Below are 25,107 nucleotides of genomic sequence, written 5' to 3' on the forward strand. Positions count from 1 at the left end.
AGATCGAGTTCCAATCAGTGTGGTTAATTACTGTGTCCAACAGAGGTGAGAGGTGTTCATGCAAGTGAGGCTTTTCTGCTGCTGGTAAATTACCTGTGTGCTCCAGGGGATTCGCTATCTGTTTAGAGACAGCTCGCCGTTAACTCCCAATATCATATTCATATCAGTTTTCATTCATTTGCTGCTGGAAGGCTTTTTTTCTGCTTTCACGTTTGGACTTTCCTGCCCTTCCCCCATCTGAGCGGCACTGTTTAGCTGCACCTTTGTGGGCTTCCATGTGGCATGTGACTGGCATACGGTCCTACTTTCAGATACATTAGAGATCGTTAACTGCCAGTAGTGAACTAGTTTGAAGATCCATCATCAGTGTGTTACTTTGAAAATGTATCATCTTAGCTTTAAACCTGTTTTCAAACCTAGTGAGTTGTTTACCTAGGTAGCGTTTTAGGCATCGTATCCCACGTTTCCAATGCCTAGAAACTTTAACCCAGGAACTAGGGACTTTGGCTGGGTGGTGGTACTCCGTGTGTTTTCCACCGCAGAAACCACGATCTAAATAAAGTTCCGGGTAAAAAATTGTCCCTCAGAAAGTCCCTGCTGCGAGGGGGGGGGGTGGGGGGGGGGGGGGGGGAAAAAAAAGGGGGGACGAGTAGTACTTTTTCAAAGGTCCGAAACTTTCGGGGGCGGGACTTGGGCGCTGAGCATGCTGATTGATTGAGTTCACGCAGCATTGTATTTCAACACGCATTTTATTCAGATATTTTTAAAATATTACTGTTCGTGGTGTCATGAATCTGGTAGTTTTAAGATTATTTCAGGCGAGAATGTAGTTGTTTAAAATAGGTGTGCGTCAGTGATATGCGGGAGTTTTAGGGTTAATATATACGAGCGCCGAGGTTTAAAATGTGGTTTCCGCGCCGATTTTTGGAGACGATTACACAAAACATAAAAATTTCCTTTTTGTGGGGGGTAAATCTAGCCTGGTCCTCTTTGGGTCTTTAGTCAGTTAATCTATTAATAGGTAAACATGAAAATAAAAAACGCAGGCAAATTCTGGTTGATACTAATAATTTCGTTTCATTGTAATGTTAGGCTATATAGACCTACATCATGTCCCTGACCTACATTTCTGTGCTGAGTAAGATTTTAAAATGAAAATACAGGAGGAAGTGGTATTTTTGATATCATATGTTGTCGTAGTGTACATATACAGTGAGGAAAATTGCAGTAGCCAAGGCGAGCTGACTGAGTTTATAAATTACCTTGCTGTTAGCAGAATCACCGGACATTGCGTGGTCCTGTGCCGCGGAGATCACAACTCCCCCGTCGAACTTGCAAACTCCTCCGAACGATCCGCGATGCCAACGCCCGAATTTGCACTATTTTGTAGTGAGAAACGCACGCATACCTACGTCACCGAGACTATTTGCCTAATCTTCACCAGTACTTTTGGCAAACCGTGCGTTGGAAACGCAGAAAGCATACGGGTCTGGGGTGAAAAAGTTTGGCTCAATTGATGACAATCTGTTCTTGGTTATTTCGGTGGCAACGCGTCAATCGATAGATTTCTCTCCAATGGCTTGTTGTATTCAGGCAGCATTCTGTTACGTTCTCTAGGAGCTAGTTTTGGTCCAAATCCGCAATCCAGGGTCAATCCAGTAAATCAATAAAGGAAAGAAAAAAAAATCCAATATGGTTGAAAGATAGAGAGGCACATGTAGCCTCTAAAGCAGTGGTTTCTCAAACAGGGCACACTGGGAGTCCTCCAGAAAACTTCCAAAGGAGCATAATTATAGGACATTATAATTCATTTGATCTTTAATAAAACTTAAAAAATAAATCAACAGTAGACTTTTGTTTCTACTCTAGATCTATTGGTGTATTTACTTTAAGAGACATATTAACTCACAATACTGGATCCTCTGAATCATACAATTAAATCAGGGTTCAAATTATAACAATTTTATTGTATTATTAACATATATGTTAATCAAAAACAGTGTAAATCAACAAAAACAAGAATAATTGTCATAATTTACAGTGTTTGAGTTTAAAACAAATGCCTACCTTCAGTAATGTTTACTGTGAACTTTAATTCAGAATTTTTCCTGGTCTTTAAATAGTATTCTTCAAAACATTAAGCACAAAAATGCAATTCACAACACATTTCATTGAATATTTTATTTCTCCAACCTTTTAGCTTTCGACTCTCCATCTAAATTTTTTTTAAAGATGTTACTGCTTGGTTTTTAGAACATTCAGAACATTCCGGTTTTTAGAACATATCAAAAATAATGCCCGCTTCAAGTTTTGCATAACCCAAAAAAAAAAAAAAAAGTACGTGTTTTGGATGTTCGAACGTTTCCGAATTAAAGTTTTCATAATGAAAGAAAACCTTCTTTTAGAGCATTGGAACATTTTAATATTGTGGTTGGATAAAAGATTACCTTTGAGTTTTAAAAGCTCTGCTCTAAAGGATATTTAGTTCTTTACTGAGAAGTATCTACAACACTAAATTAAACTTGGACTTGTAACTCAATCTTTGGGTGTGCTAGAGTGATTTTTGTGCTTATGTAAGAGTGTTGATGCTTAACATCAGGCCTACGTCTGTTGGAATCAATTGTAAGGCCTCTAACATTCGTGTACTGATACAGCATTTCAGTTTTGTGGTCACATCCCTAATTCCATCTGGCTGTAGGTATTTCCGCAATTTGTCCATTTTATGATTAATGATCCACTCATTTGCGAACATCCGCAGTGGACTATTACCTAACAGTCTATGTGGCAAATTGTAGAGTCGGATAGGAGTGCCATTTGGGACGGTGCCTAGATTGAGGTCTCCCTGAGCATTTCACTGTGAAGAGCACCATGTTTTGGCACAGTTTGCACTATTTGAACAGTCACTATAGAGTTGTCTTTGTAAGTGTTTTAAAGTCATGCACTTCTGATGCCGTCATTTAGTTCACAGGTCTGCCTATGTAGGCACTAGAACCGCATATTACTTTGAATTTGATTTATCCGAATAGATCTTGTTTTATATATCTGAGTTCTATACTTATATTCAGGTTGCTTTTCTAACCCTACCAATCACAATTAGGTTAGTAAGACATATTTTAAAGAAAGGTATAAGAATCAAAATTCAAATCCCCAGGCATTTTCCAAGTGGAATGACTGTTCTCTAGGGCTTGATGCACATGCATGGTACCAAGCCATCATGATAGCTAACCCTTGTTTGTTAAACCCGAAAATGTAAATTAATTCATTATTTACGCGTTCCAATCCAGAAGATTTTCTTCAATGGAGCATAAAAGAATTTTTGCTAAATGTCCCGCTTCTTATTTCTATACAGTGAAAGTAGACTGATATTTATAATGCTAAGCCCCTTAAAAGCTCAGAGAGTTGAGTCTATACATCTCAATCCTCAGACTGCTAAAGGAATAGCTCCTTTTGTGTTCCACAGGAGAAGGAAATCACAAAGGTTTTGGGAACAACGTGAGAGTAAGTAATGATGCCAGAATTTTAAGTTTTTTGGTAAACTATGCTTTCACCTGAAAGCAACAATTCACCCCATAAAATAATTTATTCACTGTCCTGTCATTTCAAACCTGTATGATATTCTTTTGTGGCGGAATGATGGCAGAGGAATTTTCATTTATGGGTGAAATAACCCTTAAATGTAAATATAATATATTAAGGAATATAAAAAGGAATGTTGTAAAGGAGCTTAATATACACTACAGTGCATATACAGCAGGGCAAGAAGGTGTTGGATTTTCGCAAGTCTATCAAAGTCAAAATTAATTTAGCTTAATATCCTATTAGTCTGGCTAGAAAAAATACGGTAGATACGGTAGGGACAGAATTGGCTTAAGCTGTTGTGCTCAGGATTTTTTTAAACCGGGGAAATGCTCCCTGGCAGGAGTTTGAAGGGTAGCTTGAGGTGTTTTTTGAGTGGTGAAAAATGTATGCTTTCGCCTCTGTTCGGGCCAACTGAGGCGTGTGCCAAACTAATAAAGCCGCATGGAGGCCTACCAATCATTTTGTACAGCCTACAAACCTTGGCTTCTGTTGAGGGAGGGCAAAGCACTATCGGAACCTCCATACTGTGGGGTAGGTCTCCGCTGTGCCAGGGGTCCCGAGTGGGGAAGCAGCTTTGTTCCTAATAGCCGCTGTGAAAAATGAAGTGGGCATCTGTGAAACACAAAAAAGGAAGTGAGTGTTGAAGACCAAAACCCGGAGACTGTATTCTTGTTCATTTCCTTTATTCTGTGGTGACGGTGACCTTTAAAAATGGCTCATCTTTTCCCCCCCACTATTATCACTATAGTCTATCCCTTCCCCGTTTTAGAGGAGTGATTTAAAAGACCTCTAAAGCCAAAAAATAAAAAAAACACACTTTTAAAGGGGTCAAAACCCCCCAAAAGGATATTGAAAAAACCCAACTCTGTCCGGGGTAAAACTTCAGTAAAATTTTCGTTAACTGGGAAAAATTTATAATATATAATTATATAACATTTTTTTCACATTTTGCATTTTTTTTTCTAAAATTTTTTCCAAAATTCTAATTTTGGTAATTCCCCCACACATTTTTTAGTTTATAAGTTATTAAAATTTTTAAAATTTATTCAAACTGGGTTTGAAAAAAGAAATACTGAAATTTTTTTTTTTTAATTGAATCAGCTGATCAAAGAAATTCAAAAAAGTACTATATATATGTTTTTTTTTTTAATGTTTTTTTTTTAAATAAAACAGAAATAACACTCTTTTTTTTTAAATTTTTAATTAATTAGCTAAAAATAGACTTTCAAGCTAAAAATATTTTTTTTTTTTTTTCTTTGCTTTTTGGGTAAAATGTCTGTTAATGGTTTTTATGTAAACATCCAATTGTCCTAAAGGACAAAAAACACTTTGTAATACAGTTTTAGCAGTTTGAGGTGCCCTTTAGAAAAAGTCAAAATTGTTGTTTTTTTTTTTTCTTCCTAAATTTTTTTATTTAGATTGATGTTTTGTTTTCTTTGCAGAATCTAAAGCTACCCCGAAGGGAAAAATTATTAGGCGGATTTAAGATGCGAGATCACAGGGAATCCAACCAGCACTCCCTTGACTTTTCCCCTACTCAAACCTGGCTCTCATAAGCCGATCACTGCTGGTCCTCACTGTGTTCACGGTGACAGATGGGGAGAAAGGAACTGGAAGATAAAGGCAAGCAGGAGAGAAGCAGACAAACTGGAGTTGGACAGAATGCAAGAAAAGAGGCTTTCCAGTCAGACTAATGACCTGGAAAGGAATGACAAAAACTGGATAGAGTCTAGGAGAGTAGAGGAAGCTGCGTGACATGTCCGGGACAATAAAACTGTACCTGTACTGGTATTTTCCAAAGTGCAACTGGTTTTTGCTCTAAGTCTATTTATTTAAGCTGTAGGTCAAACAGCCTCAGAAGCACGTCTACTCATAATATATTCAAAGGCCGCTGTGCATTTTCGCTATTGCGAATAAACTACGAAACAGAAGTTCTGGCGAAAGCATTCCTCAAACATGGTTTTTCCCAGATGTGATCCCACGATTAAAATAATGAAACTTGATAGTTTAACTTATTAATCTTCTTTCTGTGTGGTGTAATAAAATTAACCCGTTCTATTTTTCCGTCTATCAGAGACTTGCTTTGGTATTATTTCAATGTGAGCTCTTGCATTCTGAGGTTTTGTTTTGATTATATGTTTTATGTGCAATTCCCATATGTTTTTCTGGAAATTACTTGAGCTGGCATTAAGAAGAGGTGATATGGAGGGAAAGTGGTCCTTTCGTCGCTCTGCTGTTGAAAATGAAGGTTTGGTACAGTACCTGATTGGCACAGCTTGGTGCTTCTTGTGTGAGAGCCAACAGAGACCATGTGGCTTCCTTTGTGAAGAAACCAGTTACAGGAGGTCTGTTTGTTTTCTAAAGACATCTCTTCTACTTTGTCCCTGCCTGGATAGAAACACTGTGCAGTGCGTTTAGAGTAGAGCACATTTCTCATAATATAAGAGAATGTGATAACATTCTAAAATATTCTCTTTTAAGTATGTAGTAGATATAAAGTTCACTTAGAAAGATATAAAGTCCGCATTTTGCAAGCTATGAGTCACCGTTGAGATGTGGAGCCATATTATGTAATATAAAAAAAAGTTCTCTAATCATTGGTGATATGTAGTAATTTAAGTTAAAATATATGTATTTCTTTTAAAAGCACCCCAATAAAAATACAACGCTGGCTTTCCGGAGCTGAAGTATTTCTAATACAAATAATTAAGTAGGCAGGTGATCATAAAGAACTCTCCATAGCTATCTACCCATCTGCCTCTACCGTCTGACGGACACTTTTATAGGGTGACAAGGCAGGGCGTGCACAGACTTTTGAGGGGGCAGTGGCCCACGGAGGGTGGGTGCTTGTTATTACACAATTATCCAGTTGTGACAAATACACAATTAAAAGTGAAGACGGCACACTCTGCTATAATTGACGTTATTGTAGATGTTTTGATATGATTTTGATCAAGAGTGCCGACTCTCCCCTCACTACAGTTCGAGCCATGCCCCCTTCAGTGTCTCATCTTCCATGCCTGAAGGTAGTAGGGGGCGTATAGTGGCCCGGGCTTAAGTTGAAGGCCAGTGGGGAAGTTGACCCAGCCGCCTGCCATCTTGATGGGAAACTCTAAACTTTTACTGGTCAGTGACCATGGTTTTGGAAGCACCCATCATTTCGAAGACGGTGAAAAGGAGAAAACACATGGGGAAGGACGCCATCATGGCCTAGCCAGGGGTGAACAATAGTGTGTTGGGTGGGATTGTGCTACAGAAACCATCATATGTAACCTAAAACACTTTAAAAGGACAGATATTGTAGATATTTGGGGCTAAGACGTTTTCTCTGTTTGGATAAATGAACATGTTACAAGTATATCCATTGCACAATACTTTACTTTAGGTGTATATAATTTCTATCAGTGTTTATGATGTAGCAAGTCAGCAATACTGTTTATTTCATTACAACCATTAATAGAGGTGATAACTTTGGCTAGTAGCCTATGAATGGGTTGGATACGACTCTGTCCACGTGTATATGCTACTGGTTTTGATAGCCTTGCTAACGTTTCTGACAGATAAAATAAGTTTTTTTTTTTTTGTTTTTTTTCATTTGCATTTGCCCTCCCGTATGTGGTATTCCTGTGCAGCCAACACCCCCATGTCTGTGCGGCTCTTTTGATTCCTCTACAGTCAGTTTAACGTTTGGCACGTGTTGGCCAGATATTGCTAATGCAAACAATAAAAAACAAAAATATTCTTCTCCACCATGTAGGTGCACTAATGGCCAACAAAACTCTCCTGGCTACCACTCTTGGTGTTCTAACTATAGTTTTCACCCGCAAAACAAACAATTAAATATGAAATTTAAACACTCATTTGGTTGGTGTTTATGTTGAATAGACCACCTCAACAAATCATGGACCTGTCCTGTATAAAGGAAATTATTAAATTAGTTTTTTTAAATTCTAATTTCTTTCACATGGGTTTGACTTGAATCAGATTTAGTGGCCTGAGTCATTTTACACACTAGATGCTGCATTTACTCAAGATTCAACCAAACCCGGGGCAATCTGAAGCTGTGAACACTTTTTTTTTTTTATAAGCAAGCCATATGTTTTTAGTAACCTTGTGTCATAGATACATTAGATCATTTGAAAATGATAGGAATACTTTCCAATTAGAATAGGGACCTTAGCCCGATCACCTTTTCATTTCCCCTTCTCTTGAGGACACATGGTAATCAAAAAAGGAGCTCTAATCTTACCCCCACCTCTCCATAAACAAAAGGGTAAAAGGTATTTATACTTTTTTCAACCCCCCAAAATTTAATTAATATGTTACAGCATTTAAATCTAGATTATAGAATAATAAACAACTAATTTAGAACTATTATACTACTTTTTAACTATTATAGGCCACAGGGTCTTATGGCAAAAAGCCAGTCACATGATATCGTGACAGTATTGGATGGTAATACCATAGTACTTCTTTATATAGTGGGGGTTCCAAACACCTGAGAACCAATCTGGCGCTTTTTTCCCTCATTTAATATGTAAGTCCTGACGTTTTAGGATTTGAAACAATTTAAAAACCATTGCCAATATGATCTATGATATATTGTGCATCCTTACTACAGATAGATGTAAGCTGTTAGAGTAGCCCAGTGGTTTAGGTTACTATTATATATACCTCTATACTCTTAAAGATAGATACTAACGAGTTACTATGGTGGAATATTGTATAGTGATAAGTCACTGGATCGGTAATACCATGGTACTTTAGTATAGAGTAGAGCTCTAAACATTCTGGACCCTAATTTTTTTTTTTTTAGTCGTTTGAAAAACTATGATCGCTGTCTATATTGTGTGCATACTAAAAACTACAGATACTGTGAACTGTTCAGTAGCTCAGGGATTCAGATAATACTTAGATACTAAAATTTGACTTAAGCTCATTTAAATTCTAGAGCTTTGGTTTTATGTTAGCATATTTAGCATTTTTCTCATTTAAGCCTGGATATTACCAGTTCTATGGATAGAAATCCCAAGTTGTAGGTTTTTTTAAACTTTAGAAATTGAGATTAGAGTTATTTGGTTTTTTCTTTTTTTGTTTTATTGAAGACATTATTTAAGTGTTTTATATCAGCTTAACGTGCTGATATCATTAGAAAGGGGGACATATTGTACCTGAAAATCATTTTCAATATTCTAATTAAATTTCTCACTCAAGTTTTTAGACCTACACAGTGGTCTCAGACATTATAGTGGCCACTATACACCAGAGTTTACTTGGTTTCTGTTATAAACACAATTTATTTATTGAACTTGTCTTTGTTGAAAGCTATATAACGTTCCTCTGGGACTATGAAGTGCAAATGATGTTTGTGAACAGGAAAGTGTATATATCTTACAGGAATTAATCTAATCCAGATGTGTTTTATGCTGGAACACATTGTTGCCTCGCATCAGTCTTAAGGAAAAACTATTCGAGGGAAAGCTTAAACATTTGCCAGAGCGCAATTATCGTACATAGCAGTCAGCCAAGAAAAGCAGCTGTTGTAAAGCTCTCTGTGCTGTTTTATATTAAGTCAAATGCGAGTCAGTCAGCACAAAACATAAGTGTTTGGTTCCAGGAGGCCTCTTTTAGTGGACAGAGGGTTGACCACAATTACTACCACAGCCCCGATACTTCCCTATTTGACCAACACCCCCAAACTCCTCTTACAGGAGACTTTAAAAACCATGTGGGGATATTTGGAAATATGCATCCACTATGTGAGGCATTTTGTGGTAGCTAATAGACAATTCATGTATTTTAAGGGGGGGCCACAAATGCTAGCATTAATGCTTAAGAATGTTCAACAGTACGTTACATTCAAATGCACCATTATACCAGATAAGTTAGCCAGTTGTTAAGTCTGACAATGCGTGTCTTGTTTTTCTCCATGTCCAAACGCTCATATCAGGTTTCCAAAGCCAACAACAAACGTGTTGTAATTATACACTCACATTGTTGTAGTAGCCTACTGCCAAAAAAATCATAAACCTAACTTTTATCTCCACACTGAAATAGCAGTTTGCCAGACAGTGATTCATCCTTTCTGTGTCATTAATATTGGTGTCCTTGATAATGAGCCCGGGGAATGCTGTTTACTTTAAGGTGCGCTATAAAAATAGTGTTCATCAAATGGCTGATGAGATAGTATTCTCACTTGAAAGTGAGTAGAGGCTTGGACACAGAAGCAGTTTCGATACGGCATAGCATTCATTAAATTGATTATTCAGGTAGGCAAGCAAAAAACATGTAAAATTCAACTAAATTTCAACTAAACTTTCACTCTGCTCCGCAAGATTCTTTTTGTGAAATTGTCTCTTCTTCATGACTGTAGGTGTCCTCAAAGAACACTGTAGGGCAAATTCCAAACAATGTTTTTGCGCCCTTGAGGGGTCGCCACATGAAGGGTCGTTCCAAGTGAAAGTGAGCAACATAATTACCTCACAGTTTCCACCCACATGGTCGTTACTGAAGGTCATTCCAAACTGTTGTTTCAAAAACAGCTTTATGAGACGCAATTGCCTTGCTTCCTCAAAAGTCCCCATTTCAAGGGTTCTGCCTTTAGGAGTGAGTAGGGAATAGTTGGGTTGCATTAAGAATTGTGTTATTATATGACACATCTTGGAATGCTTCTACACACTAGACACTTCATCAGGGGTAGCCAACCCTCCTCCTGCAGGACTGTCTTCCAGCAGACTTGAATTTCAACCCTGCTCCAAAACACCTGCTTGTAATTTTCAAGTAACTGAATTGAAAAGTGGATTTGGATGGCACCACTGGACCCTTCTCTCTAAGATTCTCATTGGGGAATTCATGTACGTGTCACAGTGAAGTGTAGTTGCCCTTCAGAATTCTAAACTTTTGAATTTTTTTTTTTGATGATGAAGTGTCAATGTAAAAAACAATTATTTTTTGCAGCATTCTTAGAAAGCGAGTGACCTTCTGAAAGTTCTCTGAAATCCAATGTAGCAGTTTTGTAGTATTTACTTGCAGTATCAAATAAATTCTTAATCAAATGCAGTACACTCACTGGCAGTATGTGATTCCAACATAGCTTCAGTTTCGAGTTAAAGAGGGGAGAAGGGTGTCCTCAATAGCAGTGATCCCAGACATTAACCCTTGAGTTAAAATGGCAGAATGATGACTTTTGGTTCTTGTGCGGGCCCCAGTCATGCCATCTCTTTGTAGACTCGCCATAAACCAGTCTCAACTGCTTCCAGCTATATTAGCTTTCTGCCTCATCACTTGGTGCAGTATTTAAAAAAGCCTTAAAAAAGCTCATTATTCATTTCCCATCCAAGAAGTACAGATGATTCAAGTTATTTATCCACACAAAGTCCTGATGACTCTCGAGGCCAAGATTTGAATAATTTATGAGGACAAATGCAAAGTAATTGCGCTTAGTTTGACTTTTTGCATTAGACTTGTCAGTTCTAACCCTCGTTTCTTTTTGAGAGAGCAGCATAACAAGATATCAAATGAATGTCCTGATGTCCAAGGGCTCTGTTTGTAAAATGAAATGATTTATGATGCATTCGCTAAGTGTTATCCCTTTTACTGCAATGTTTGGTCATTTTTGGACACTAGTAATAAAGTTTTGACACTTGAATGGATGTGTTTGGCTCTCAGATGCGAGAATAAATGAAATATTAAGATGAAAAAATGTTGTATTATATGAAAATTCGAAATCAAAAGCCACGGCCCGTGTTTATTCACACAAATGTAATTAGAATTTTATTGCAATGATGCAAATACCTTCTGTTATTAAATCCCCCAACCCTAAGCTCACTTAATTTCAGTTCATCCGTATTGTATTATGATTAGAAATCCAGGGCTGATTTATCTTCTTTCTTCGTAGGATCAGCAGTGAAGAACTTCAGCCCATTCCGGTCTCCACGGAGCCATCGGATACGCTGGCAGTGCGAGGAGCGCCGACGCTGCTCAACTGCTCAGTCCACAGCGAGTCTCCTGCCAAGATCGAATGGAAGAAAGACGGCTCTTTCCTCAGCCTGGCCTCAGATGATCGCAGGCAGGTCTTGGCCGAGGGTCTCTGCTCATCAGCTCAGTGGTCCACTCGAAACACAATAAACCCGATGGAGGGGGTTACCAGTGCGTGGCCCACATAGACAACCTGGGCACAATCATAAGCCGTACAGCTAGACTCAGTGTTGCAGGTAAGCCACATCTGGTATGATACACACATCTCCGCAGCATTTTCACACAAACTGTGTAATATATGCACCATATATTGACCCATGTTGGGCAGTGGTTCTTAACTAGTTTTCAAGACCCATGTTGATATAAATGTAAGAATGACAGTGAGAGAGCACTGTTTGTCTGTCCTGTCTTTCATCCTTCAGCGTTATTGCCTGCAGAGGAGTTTCAATAAGTCAGTCAGGGTGTCTGCTGATGCAGCACCATTGTTGTAAATGTGTGAGAGCATGTATGTTTGGCAGTACAGCTGCTGCTATATTGGGCCTTTGAGTCGAAATGAAAGTGACCTTGTTTTCATTTGCAGGAGGCAAGCATCAGGGATTATGAGGTGTTTGAGTTGGGTCTTACCCTGAAAATTCCAATTTGCTGTTGGAGGGAAAAAGGAATGCAATTAAGTTACATCAACCCTTACAGTCTTGCAGAGTTTGACTGTGTAACCTCACTAAAATCTCTCTGAAGGAGTTTTGCTCTGAAAAGTCAGAGGCACAATGCTTTTTTGAGGTAGCTCAAGAGTCTTTCCCCTGTGGAAGTCTGTTTTTTGAGTGAACAAGCTCATTATGTCTTGAAAACTGGCTAAGTGCAGGGTGGAAACTTTCATTGGTCCTTTTTAGTGAGGTATTCTCAGCTGTGCAACAGATTGAACCAAAGTGTGTGGTTTTCTGACAGTCCGCACAGCTTAAATGGTGTTTCAACAAAAATCCCACTTCTGTTTTTTTGGATTTTCCCGTAGAGATGGAAATTCACAACTTATGTTGTGACCTATAATAACTCAAATGTTTTTCCTAGACAGTTTTCCTTAGAGAAAACAGACTGTATAGTTTTGCATGTGTAGTCTAGTCTAAAGCTGGGGTATTCAGCCCTATTTTAGGAACACGGGATACTAGAGGAGACATTGAGTAGTGATCAAATGTTTCATTGTATGATATTTCAATATTACATAGTTTACGATACTTACATTGCAAAGTGATTGATAATGTAGTTACTCATACTTTTTAGTATAGCTTAATAGATTTTTTTTGTAGGAGAAACAATGGAACATTAAGCTGAACTATAACTATAACGCTACCTTAAAAATGAACTTTATATTGTATTTTACATATTTTTAACAAAAAATAATGTTTGGAAATTGTGTGTGTATATATATATATATATATATATATATATATATATCTCTATATATATATATATATATATATATATATGTGTGTAAAGTTAAACATTTCTCAACACATTCATTCTAGAACAATTTATCTGTGCTATGCTATCAACATCCATTGTGTAACCCTATGCTCTTAGTTTTTAAAGGGATACTCCACCCCAAAATGGTTTTTTTTTTTTATTTATTTTTTTTTATTTTGTCGTTCCAAACCCAATAAAAGCTTTGTTAGTCTTCAGAACACAATTTAAGATATTTTGGATGAAAACCGGGAGGCTTGTGACTGTCCCATAGACTGCCAAGTAAATAACAGTGTCAAGGTCCATAAAAGTATGAAAGACATCGTCAGAATAGTCCATCTGCCATCAGTGGTTCAACCATAACGTTATGAAGCGACGACAATACTTTTTGTAGGCGAATAAAACAAAAATAGTGACTTTATTCAACAATTCGTCTCCTCTGTGTCTCTCCACATCACCGTAGCGACATTTTGGAGAATATGAACGTGAACGCAGGCACGTCTTTGTCAGCCGCGACAAAAGGATGCGCTGTTTTCTTTCAAATCAAAGTGTAAATATATGTAGAAAACATATCCTTATGGCATGTCAGACACAGAAGAGAGGAAGCTGCTTGCGTTCAGCTCATATTCTCCAAAATGACGCTACAGTGATGTGGAGAGAGACAGAGGAGACAAATTGTTGAATAAAAGTAATTTTTTTGTTTTTTCGCGTACAAAAAAGTATCTCGTCACTTCATAATGTTACAGTTTAACCAATGATGGCAGATGGACTATTCTGATTATGCTTTTCATACTTTTCTGGACTTTGACAGTGTATTTTACTTGGCAATGGGACAGTCACAAGCCTCCCGGTTTTCTTCCAAAATATCTTGAATTGTATTCTGAAGACTAACGAAGCATTTACGGGCAATGGCAATGGAGGTCTTTGAAAAAAAAAGTGACGTGACATACATCCAAGTATGGTGACCCATACTCAGAATTCGTGCTCTGCGTTTAACCCATCCAAAGTGCACACACAGACCAATGGACACACACACACACACCGTGAACACAAACCTGGAGCAGTGGGCAGCCACTTACAACCTTAGGGTTAGGAGTCAAACTCTCTAACCACTAGGCCACGACTCCCCGCAGTCTTCCCCTCAGCAGCTGTTGGATGTTTGCATAATGTGCGTTTGTAAAGACAAACATAAAATGTGTCTGCAATAATGCACTGGATATAACTTGTAATGCATTTTTTCTTTTCTTTGAAATGTTATTTTGATACCCAGATTTATTTGTATTGCCAGCACAAACCAATGCCTGTGGTGTTTTGTTCTGTTTTCAGGTGAGCTTATAAAAAGTCGCCTTTTTTCGCTTGCACTCCCACATTTTATTTTCTTAGAGACCATGAACCGTCTGCTGTGGCTGACAGGCGTGTAATAAAAAGGTTAATTGTTGCGTCTTTGCTGTGGGCTATTACAATGCCATTGCTTTGGGAACAGCTCTGCCGCCGCCACAACCTGTGAGACGTCAGAGCGACAGGCACTCAGACAAATGCGAGGAGTAATCAACATGATGGGATGGAAGAAAAACCGTGTCCCTCTTTCCATCAGTCACTTAGCTCTTTTTTTTGCTTAACCACACATAAAAACAAAGGCCCTTTTCTATCTCTTTGCAAACAGTGAGACAGTGGCCATCACGTCCGCATTCATTCAGAAGGGGATTAGCCACAGCCTTGGCTATTTGTATTCGTGGAGCGTCGACTCGAGATGGCAGGGCAGGGAGCAAGACGTGGGTAATGGGAATTGTCTAGCTCGTGCCGCCTCACAGCACGCTCCACACTTTGAACCCAAGTCCTTAAGGCAGACTAGAAGCCGGGTTGTTCAAGCTGCCAAAGAGAGCACCTGAAATGAAAGACCTTGTTTGTATGCTCCAGTGCTACTCCAGCTAAGATTCTCTGAATTTCTTCCTGTCTCTAAAAACGAGGCAAAATTTTGCTGTGTAGAATCACATTTTGGCGCTCTTTTATTGCAGTGATTTTGGCATGTTGGACCTGTTCCTGGATTACCTTTCTTGTTGGTCCTGGCTTGGGACAAGTCTGTAGTACCTGGAGAAAGCTATCGGTTGGCATTCTGATACTTTTCAATGGCAGTTACTCGGCTGGCACACTCCCCCCTGAAACATGCATGGAAATCTGCCATCTTTGGTAATGATCATGCCAGTATCTTTTGTTACTCCCTTCTGTCATTGTTTGAAAGAGATTAAAGTAGACACGCATAAACTACCGGTGCTCTCTTTTGTACATGTTGGAGGGAGATTTTCTCGATTTTCTTGACACTATTTTTCTCTCTTGCACAGTTTATCATATTTGACATTTCTCACTAAGACATTTCTGTGCACCATTTCATGGTTCCAGGCCAGCAAGCTTTTAGGGGCTGAAGTGGAAACTGATTTTTTTCTAACTTGGAACTGCCTTTTCTGTGGTGGAAATGCAGAGAGTGGTTTGAGAATTGGCACATGACCGGAACCACCACCAGAATCTGGTAAGTGAAACAAAAAAGGCCTCAGTGACACCACTCTTTTGCCATAAATATATCTGAAGTGGTTTAACCGACATTTGATTTGCAGAGTTCTGGTGCTTTGAATAATCAGGGCATGTTTTGTGCCATACAAACTGGTCCGGGGTCAGGATGTGACATAATCCAGAATCTTTCCTAACCCTGTCTGCATAGCCCTCATCCGCCCTTCTGCATCCCTATCTTCCTGTGACCTCTGCTTGAGTGGAGTTGTCCTGCTCCCAAGCTGTCTGCTGGTCTCTCAATCAATCAGTGTTTAATTTCACACTTCAGCCCTCTACATTCACCCAGCCCTGCTGGCTGCTGCCCAGCAATGAAATTCAAATGAAACACAAACAGCTATGAATTTCAAACACCGGTGACACTGGAAACATTCATATTTCAGATGTTTCATTTTGTACCCGTTCCGGTACAGTTCTAGCAGTTGTACTGTTTTGGACAGTTTTTGTTGTTGCTTATGCTCGGAAAAGACAGTGCGTCTTGTTTAGGAAAAGTTAGAACTGCATTCAAAGAGGCAAAAAATCAAACTCACAATGTCTGTATGCACACCGTGGCATGATGTGCTAAAATTCTAGGCTACGAAGAGGCATTGCCCTCTAGTGTTGTTTTTGGCGGCCTGTTTTAATTTTAGTCTTAGTCTAGTCTTTGTGTGATGCTGTCATTTTAGTTTTTATTAGTTTTAGTCACGTTCATACTCTTTTTAGTCTAGTCTAGTTTTAGTCGACGAAAACTGATGACATTTTAGTCTAGTTTTAGTCAATGAAAATGGTATGATAGTCTCTTTTTAGTAATGCAATTCTGTTTAACCCAGTCAATATAGTACAAGTACCTAGAAGTATAGACGAAACCAAAATTTGCTTTTAGCCAAACCCATTTCAAACAATATTATCTTATTATATTATTGTTACCTTATAGACTCAAGAATACATCCATTCCAGACACGGAAGACTCTCTGATTTGAATTTACAACATTTATTTTAACAATCAAACATGTTAGAAGTACACACACACATAAATTTAAATAAAATAAATAAAAACATCAATAATAAAAAAATAAATAAATAATAATAATCTGCTAATTTTTCTCCCAAAGACGAACCCCGGCTGGCTGGCCATCGGTCCCTTTCTCTGTGTCAAGGCTGATTTATACTCGACACGTCCACAATTTCGCTTGAGTGAGCGCGGAAAATATGACGTCATCGCGGTGTTGCTGGATGTTCGCTTTGAGTGCGCGCGAACTATTCGTCTGGCGGAGTGCACGGCATTTTTTGTAACTTTCCGCATAGCTCCACTTCCGAACATGCACGAGTTCAGGGTGATTCTAGCCGAACATGCACATCTGTGCCGGCGTTTGTGTGAAACATAACCAGTTTAATGTGAAGTTTAAACTCCTTCAGGTGCTTTTTGATGGAAAACGCTTTTTTTTTTTTTTTTTTTATGTTTGCATAGTTTGTCCAAGGCTTCTTATTTGAAGTACGTTTTATTTTTATTGTATAAAATAGAATAAGAATTCATTTAGATATTAATTATACACTATTTACTTAAAGTTGTCTTGTGTTTGATGCGTAATACAGCCAATAGTTTAAGATTGTTTTAAGTTTGTACATAAAGAAATGATTAATTCATCAACTCATTCATCACAAGACTTGTACTGGCAAATGACTTCTTCTCACCGGTGATTCCCTACGATTTTAGAGGACAATTACTCCTCGTCGCTCCCCTGTCGTTTTTAAAGGATAGTACAAGGGCGAACGCGACAAGTATAAAAGCCTCGTCCGTTTGGGAAGGAGCACTCGCAGTCAGCGGAGCCAGGCGAAAGTATAAATCCCGCTTAACTTTGTTTGTTGTCACCTTAATAATGCCGCGAGTGGGACTTGAGGAAATGATGTCGGTCGCATCTGCGCAGTGAGACAGGAAACAGAAACACTGCAAAATATTAATAATAACGACTAAACGTGACGACATACAGTTAAAACATTTCGTTTCGTCTCGTTTTGGCCAACGAAATTGAAGAGACATTTTAGCATAGTTTTAACTTTGTAAACCACATTTAGTCTCGTTTTTATTCGTCAACGATATTGCATTATACATTTAATTATAGTCATCGTCACATGACCAGCATTTATGTTGCGTCTCGTCTCGTTTCCGTCACATGATAAAGGTTCGTTGATGACGATATTTAGTCATCATTTTCGTTGACAAAAGGAACACTATTGCCCTCTTCACCGCTTTGTTTGCTCCTGTGTCAGCTTTCAGTTTGAACACTGAAATGAATTGCATCCTGAGATCATATCTACGACAATGAATGCTGTCTGAAATTCATTGTGTGCTCATTTGAGTTTGAAATGCTTTATCAGCGCTGTGTTAAAGAATATTGCTGCTCCCCAGATAGGAGCATGCCTCTACTGTTTCACTGATGCCTGTATTAGTACGTGTGTGTGCTTGTGTATTTATATATGTCATTTGGAGGGTATTTTTGTTAAATGAATGGATGTAGACAATAAGTATGGATCAAGTTCAGGGGCTTGGCTTTCTTTCCTATACTTAAGCAGGGGACACAGAAACCTCCCAAAGAGTAATATTTACACAACATCCACACTCAGGAAGAGAACACAGAACCGTTGTTTCGTGGTAAAGTTTGGCACATGATTCCAGTGACCTGAATTGTCATTCACTGTGAGCACTCAGGTCTGTCTTTGGATCGGCTCCGCTGCCTGCGCTTGTGGCTTTCAGCTGTGCGGCCTGTGCGGGGCATTTTTAGCTTGTGTACAGGCCAACAACATTTGTCCGTGTTGTCATATTCCACCTCCCATACATATTAAAGCAGAATCATGCAGAGAGCGTATAAGAGGGCGAGGATTGTAGAGAAATTAATTAGAAAACCATAGCACTCAATATGGTGGCTGTAGGAAAAGAATCAGCTTAAAGCTAGAGCAATAGCTAAAGGTAGACAAAACCAAATGTAGCTCTTTGGTGTGATTTGAGCTAGAGGCGGCAAAATTAATGTTGCTGTTGTTGTCAGGTTTGACATACTGTTCGAACATAACCTTAGCCAGTAGTTATCATAGGCACGGTTCTTGCCTGGTAAAACCATAGCAGCCTGGAGCCATTTTCAAAATGTCCCCAAAATCAGCTTACTTGCCTTGAAGGGATGACATGTTTGGCCTTGTTTCTTGCTTGTTCTGTACTTTTCCCAATTTGTTAATGTGTTGATCTTGGAATAAATCTATAATATTTAGCACAGGAGCCAGATCATATTGAGAAGTGGTGTTTGTGCATGGAGGAATTTGCTCTATTTTAAGGTCTGTTTTTGTTATCATCGAAATACCAATTTCAGTGCTAATGTGCTGACAGTTAGATGTCTGCTGTGCAGTAATGTGAGAGGATGGAAACGTCAGTGCAGCAAGAAGGCTAGTATACGGTGGCCAAGAAGTGCAAAACAAATCATGATTCCGAAAACAAAATAACAAATTACAAACACAAATGCAAATCTTAAAAAACTAAATAACAAATCAGAAAACACAACAACAATTTCCTGAAAACATTATAACAAGTCAGAAAACACAATGACAAATCCAAAAACAAAATAAGTCCGAAACTCAATGACAAATCAGACAAACCGGAAGAGGTAGATATAGTTTGAGAAAGTGAGGGAATGGATTACCCATTGCTGACTGGACAAGACATCTGTCAATCAAGGTGTGCAGGAAGAACAGTAAAGTAGCAGTAGAAAGTTCGGAGTTGGTCTTAAAGTAACAAAGTTTAAATGCATTGTATGAATTGCCCTTACTATGGAATAAAAAAAAATGCATGTACATTTACAACATTGTACTTTTATTACCTTTGAATCAGATCACAAAAAACTAGTTAAGGCTAATGGTAGGGGTTTTTCTAATATAGTGTCTATGGGGAGTGACAGTAAATTTGACATAGTTTTCTCTTCTGACTGCCGTTCAGTATCTCTCTATTTTTTTTTTTTTTTTATATATATTATTTTTGCTATTTGAGCCAATTGGAATGAAATAAAAGGCAGAGGTGTGTTAAATTGGGATTTTTGTGGGTTGTGGAGCAAAGAGAATTTAAAGGGGAGAATATAAATACAATATATTAAGAGTTGAACAGTATTTTTATTAGAAAAAAGTAAACGGGAATTGAGTTATATCAAACAGCATTATGGGTGCTTTCACACTAGCACTTTTGGTGCGCCCCCGGGTTCGACAGATGTCACAGTTAGGTTCATTTGGAAGATGAACGGTGTCTTCCGAACTTGTGTGTGCACCTGCAAACTGTACCCAAGTCTGCATATAATGGGTGGTCTCTGGGGTACTATTCATGTGAACTCCAGTACGGTTCACTGCTGATATGAAAGCAATTGTACCAAATCACGGAAGTGAACAGCTATTAATGACGTATTATTTGATTTAAAAAAAAAAATAATGTGTGTTTGTGTGTGTTTCACTCACTTTCCTGATGTGACTGATGCGCTGCAAGCAGAGAGCTGTATATCTCATTTCATTATCATTGTGTTTTCTGAACTGTTTTGTTTTCGGATTTGTCGATGTGTTTTCTGACTTGTTATAAAGTTTTTTGAATTGTTTATTTTGTTTTATGATTTGCATTTGTGTTTGTACTTTGTTTTCAGAATTGTTTTGCACTTCTTGGCCACCATACTAGTTGTTACCAAAGGCACTCTAAATGTAAGATTGTAGAAAGTATATAGTATTAAATATCTACTTAGAGAAATTGAATGACAATTCATAGCTGATAGTTCACTCAAAAATGAAAATTCTGTCATTAATTACCTCACCCTCATGTCATTATAAACACCATAAGACCTTTATTCTTCTTTGGAACATAAATTAAGATATTTTTGATGAAATTTGAAAGCTTTCTGATCCAACATAGACAGCAAACACAGCTACCATGTTCAAGACCCGGATAAAGTATTTTTTGTAGCTTCTTAACATATGGTTGAACTACTGATGTCACATGGACTCTATGCAGAGTCAGAAAACTCTCGGATTTCATTAAAAATATCTTAATTTTGTGTTCTGAAGATGTATGGGTGAGTAATTAATAACAGAATTTTCATTTTTTGGGTGAACTAACGCTTTCATTTCAAATAGAGTCGAGATTAATTTGCCTGCAAAACACTTTGCTTGGAGTGACTTTGATTTTTTATGAAAAGCTCAATGAATTCTTGTTATTATTATGTGTGCACTTGTTATATGTGTGCACTTTGGAGGGGTTAAAAGCGAGCACGAATTCCGAGTATGGGTCACCATACTTGACTGTATGTCACGTCACTTTCACTTTTCACTTTATTTCAGAGAAAATTATCAATTCAATGTCACATAAGGGAGACATCCAAAATGTGTACTTTTGGTGATCCTCCTGTCTAATTGGAATCAGTTGAAGCCAAAGGCAACCTGAGTACTCTGCATATCCCTAATATGGACAAATATAGTAATACAGGGGTGTGTTTCCTGAAAGCATAGTTAACCAACTATGGTCGCAAGTTTTTCATTACTGAACCAGTTTCTGTGTTTCCCAAAAGCATACATCCAACGAACATTTGCAAACTTGTGTGGGTGGTACTACAGCACTTATCCTGTGGTTGGAAGCATAGTTTCTTTTTAGTATGATATTTGACCTTGAATAGATGTTACTCTTGGCACAATAAGAAAGATTACATGCAGTAGGCTACTTTCTACATCAGCGGACACCAGACCTGCATCCAAGACACAATATATGCACGTGACCAGCAACCTTGAGGCTTTTATTTTGAAGTACGATACATTGGACAGATTGTCAAGTAGTGGTATTTACCTCAGATTGAGAGGACAGACAGCAGGAAATCTCCCTATGAATCATTCATCATCCCTGACAAACTGTTGCCCTCTTTTTCTATCCTTGATGCTTATATGTTTGTTTCCAAGTTGCGCTGATGTAACAGATACATTTAGAGACTCAGTGCTTTGCATTATTCATGATTTTAGATTAGCTCACTAAGAAAATCCTCAGAGAATCCATAACTTTATTGCGCTCTCCCATGTTTAGCGCTTTTACCTGTGGGATCCGTTTATCACTCTTCGTCACTTACCACTTAGCCAAGGCTTCTCATAGATAAGTCTGAATCTGAATCTGCATAACAAAGCAAATCTAGATGCTCTTGGTTTGTTTGTTTGTACTCCCACAACACATTGAGATTCATTGTGCAGTGTTGTGGAGAGTGAGATTGGATGGTAGACAGCACGTCTTTACTAGAGCAGGACTCTTTGGCTCTTTCAACTCTGCACTGAAGTGTCATTATGCCAAAAGCCTCTCATCTAAAAATTGGTGCTTACAAATCCTGATCGCTCCTCTCAAGCTTCAACCCCAGGGGAAATCTGCTCTTCAGTACAACTCTGATTGAGACGGACACAAGCAACATCGTGCGTGGCTGTCCTTCATCAGATTGACAGACCTTTGAACTGTATCCATTTGGATTTTCTTAAAGATCGATGCATTTGTTTGCATTTGTTTGAGTAGCAGTGACGGTCCTTGTGGCGTGGGCTGTGATTTATTTTGTCATCAACATAAAATGTTGATTTTCTTTCTTTTGTCTTTTTTTTTTTTTTTTTTTTTTTTGCAGTCTTTGCTGAGAAGAAATATTCAAGAAAGTTGCTAAATGAAGCATGCTTATGCTCTTTTGGACCCAGGGGGTCTGTATGACATTGTAAGAGGATTCACTGAAAATCATTGAAGAGGCATTTCTAAGTGGTTGCGAGGGCATTCTGGGTCATCGCTAGGATGTTAATAGAGAGTGGCTACTAGACTATAAAGTGCATTAGTGCCCGCCCACTTTTCAGCTGTGTTGAATTTTTTTACATTAACTTTTCCCATATGAACTTTAAAGATGTCTTTAGTAAAGATGTATACAGTGAATCATAAAATTTTAAATGTTTAATTGAAGCAAAAAATATTTGCAAATTGGACAAAAAGACAAGGGTATAAAACTATGCACTTAAAGGGTTAGTTTACCCAAAAATTAAAATTAGGCTGTGTTTTACTCACCCCCAAGGCATCCTAGGTGTATATGACTTTCTTCTTTCAGATGAATCCAGTAGGAGTTATATTAAAATTTGTCTTTGATCTTTCAAGCTCTATCGTTGCAGTCAGCGGGTGTTGCACTGCTTCAGTCCAAAAGACATGAAATAAAAAGCGCCCCTCTCCATTAAAAAAAAGTGTCTCACATGGCTCCAGGGGGTGAACAAAGGCCTCCTGTAGCGAATTGATGCTTTTTTTGTAAGAAAAAATATCCATATTCAAAATGTAATAATCACTTTAATCTAGATTGGACTCACTGTTGTAAAATGGAAGCAGTTCCACGTCTTTTGGACTGAAGCAATGCAACCCCCGCTGACTGCAACGATAGAGCTTGAAAGATCAAAGACAAACTTTTAATATAACTCTGACTGGAATTCATCTGAAAGAAGTCATGTACACCTAGGATGCCTCAGGGGTGAGTAAAACGCAGCCTAATTTTCATTTTCAACAGTAAGAGGAAAGAACTTCAATCCCATTAAGCATTGCCAATGACATTAATAAAAATGATAGAGAAATATAAAACTATTGATTTAAAGTTGTTGATTATATCTGTAGAAACAGTATAATTTAAGTCAATTCTAAAATATCTATAAATATCCAAATATGCAATTTTGCAGCTCGTAGCAAGACCGTTTATACTCCTCTGCAAGCTCTTTTGGTGCAATTTTCTCGATGCAGCTCTCTGATTGTTGAAATTGTCTGTACAGTGTCATAGGTAATGTATTTTTCACCACAAATTCAGCTTTTAAACGAGATTAATTTAAAATCAGTTGAAATAGTGTGAACAGATAGCTTCAACAAAGCATATACCATCGATTAACAACATTTGGAATTCACAGTAGGTCTTTAAAGGTTTATAAGTTATTAAAATGAATGGAGTTTTTACTTCAGGAACCCGACTGCTGCACTCTATTCTGGTGGGTTGCTAGGACATTGCTAGGATGTTCTAGGTCAGGGTCTTTCACTTATTGATGCCATGATGGACCCCTAATATGTGAATAAAAAAAAAAAAGCTTCTACTGTGTTAACACTGTATAACAATAATTGTGATTAATCTTATGATTTCTGACCAGTCCAAAAATATTAAAAATTTGACTTGACTTGAGTCTGTCGGTGTTAAGCTCCTGCTAAGCTCTCTCGTCAGAGCAGATCCAGGCACCACAGTCAACCCTTCAGCCCTAGAATGCCATCTGTCTGCAGCCAGCGATTCTCAGTTTGCGTCCATGCATAGCATATTTTCCCCTCTGACTGAATGGACTTGTATTTTTAAACCCCTCATTATTTTGAGTATTTGGCTTATATCATGTTTTACAGTTTCCAAATTCTCACTGTAGCGTTATTGATTTGTCTCTGCCATCAGTGAAGTCAAAACTATTTGAACCCGGGGTTGTTTATTCTCTTTAGCAGCCTTTAGCGGGAGGCTCATTTGTATTTGTGTCACCGCTTTGTCTCGATCCTGGCCGCAGTTTTAAAGTGTCACTCAAAACTAATAAAAGATGGGGAGGCAGTCGCTGTTGCCACGTTACAGGATTCTCCGTCTTTCTCTCGAGAGCAGCAGGGGAGTGAATGCTTGTAGAAGTAAAGCAGAGAGCCGATTCTCACTCTCTGAATGAAATAAATCCGGTTTCCGAGTTGTACGTGCCTGCTGGGGCCCGCTTGGAACAGCTCTTTGAACAACTACAGCAGAATGATGGGGAATAAGGGGGTTTTATAGTGCATAAGATTAAGGTCCTTGTTTCACGAGGCTGCCCTGAACCCTGTGCGCAAGGACTCTGGGGAACCTTGAGGAATTTCTCTGCCTACTAAGTAACTTCTGTCAGTATGTAGCGAGTGAAGTGTGTCCAGGATTAAGACAGTGAACCCAGCTCAAGAGCTGAGTGTGTTTAGCAGTGTAGGGAAAGCTACTTCAAAGCAACAAAGTTATACATAGTTTAAGTTAGTTAAAAGTAAAGTAATTTTAGTGCCACTAGGATTGCCAACTGCTAAAATAATGACTGTTTTCAAACAGGTTTCTTGAACACAAAGTCATTTGCCATTGGTGGCACAGATAGCTCCGCCCCAAATTCATAACGTTGGTTGAGACCGTGTTGCTATGTCTTGTGAAAAATAAGTCAGCTTAAATATATTAAATATGCACGCACTCGTAGTGTACTTCAAATCTTAAAAGTATATTATTAAAAAATGTACTTGCAGGCAATGTAATATCTATAATATCTAAAAGGGCGCTTAAGTGTATTTAATGAGAGTACACTTTAATGACTGTTTTTAGCACACTTTAGTACACTTTAAAATAATGTAAAATTACTTTTTTTACAATAGAATTACTTAGGTAATTACTAGAGATGTACTTAAGTTCCTATTTAAGTGAATCAAAAACACTATCAAAAATAATCTAATTGCTTTTAATATAAATCTAATCTATAACCCTTTTCGTTCGTCTGAAAACATTACAT

At 38.1% G+C, this 25,107-nt stretch overlaps 1 pseudogene; it reads left to right on the forward strand.

Annotated features, from left to right (window-relative positions):
• LOC109047154 overlaps positions 1–25,107 on the forward strand; it is a 159,263-nt pseudogene that overhangs the window by 43,281 nt on the left and 90,875 nt on the right.

This window comes from Cyprinus carpio, chromosome B7, assembly GCF_018340385.1.
Source record: "Cyprinus carpio isolate SPL01 chromosome B7, ASM1834038v1, whole genome shotgun sequence".
Classification (NCBI taxonomy): Eukaryota; Metazoa; Chordata; class Actinopteri; order Cypriniformes; family Cyprinidae; genus Cyprinus; species Cyprinus carpio.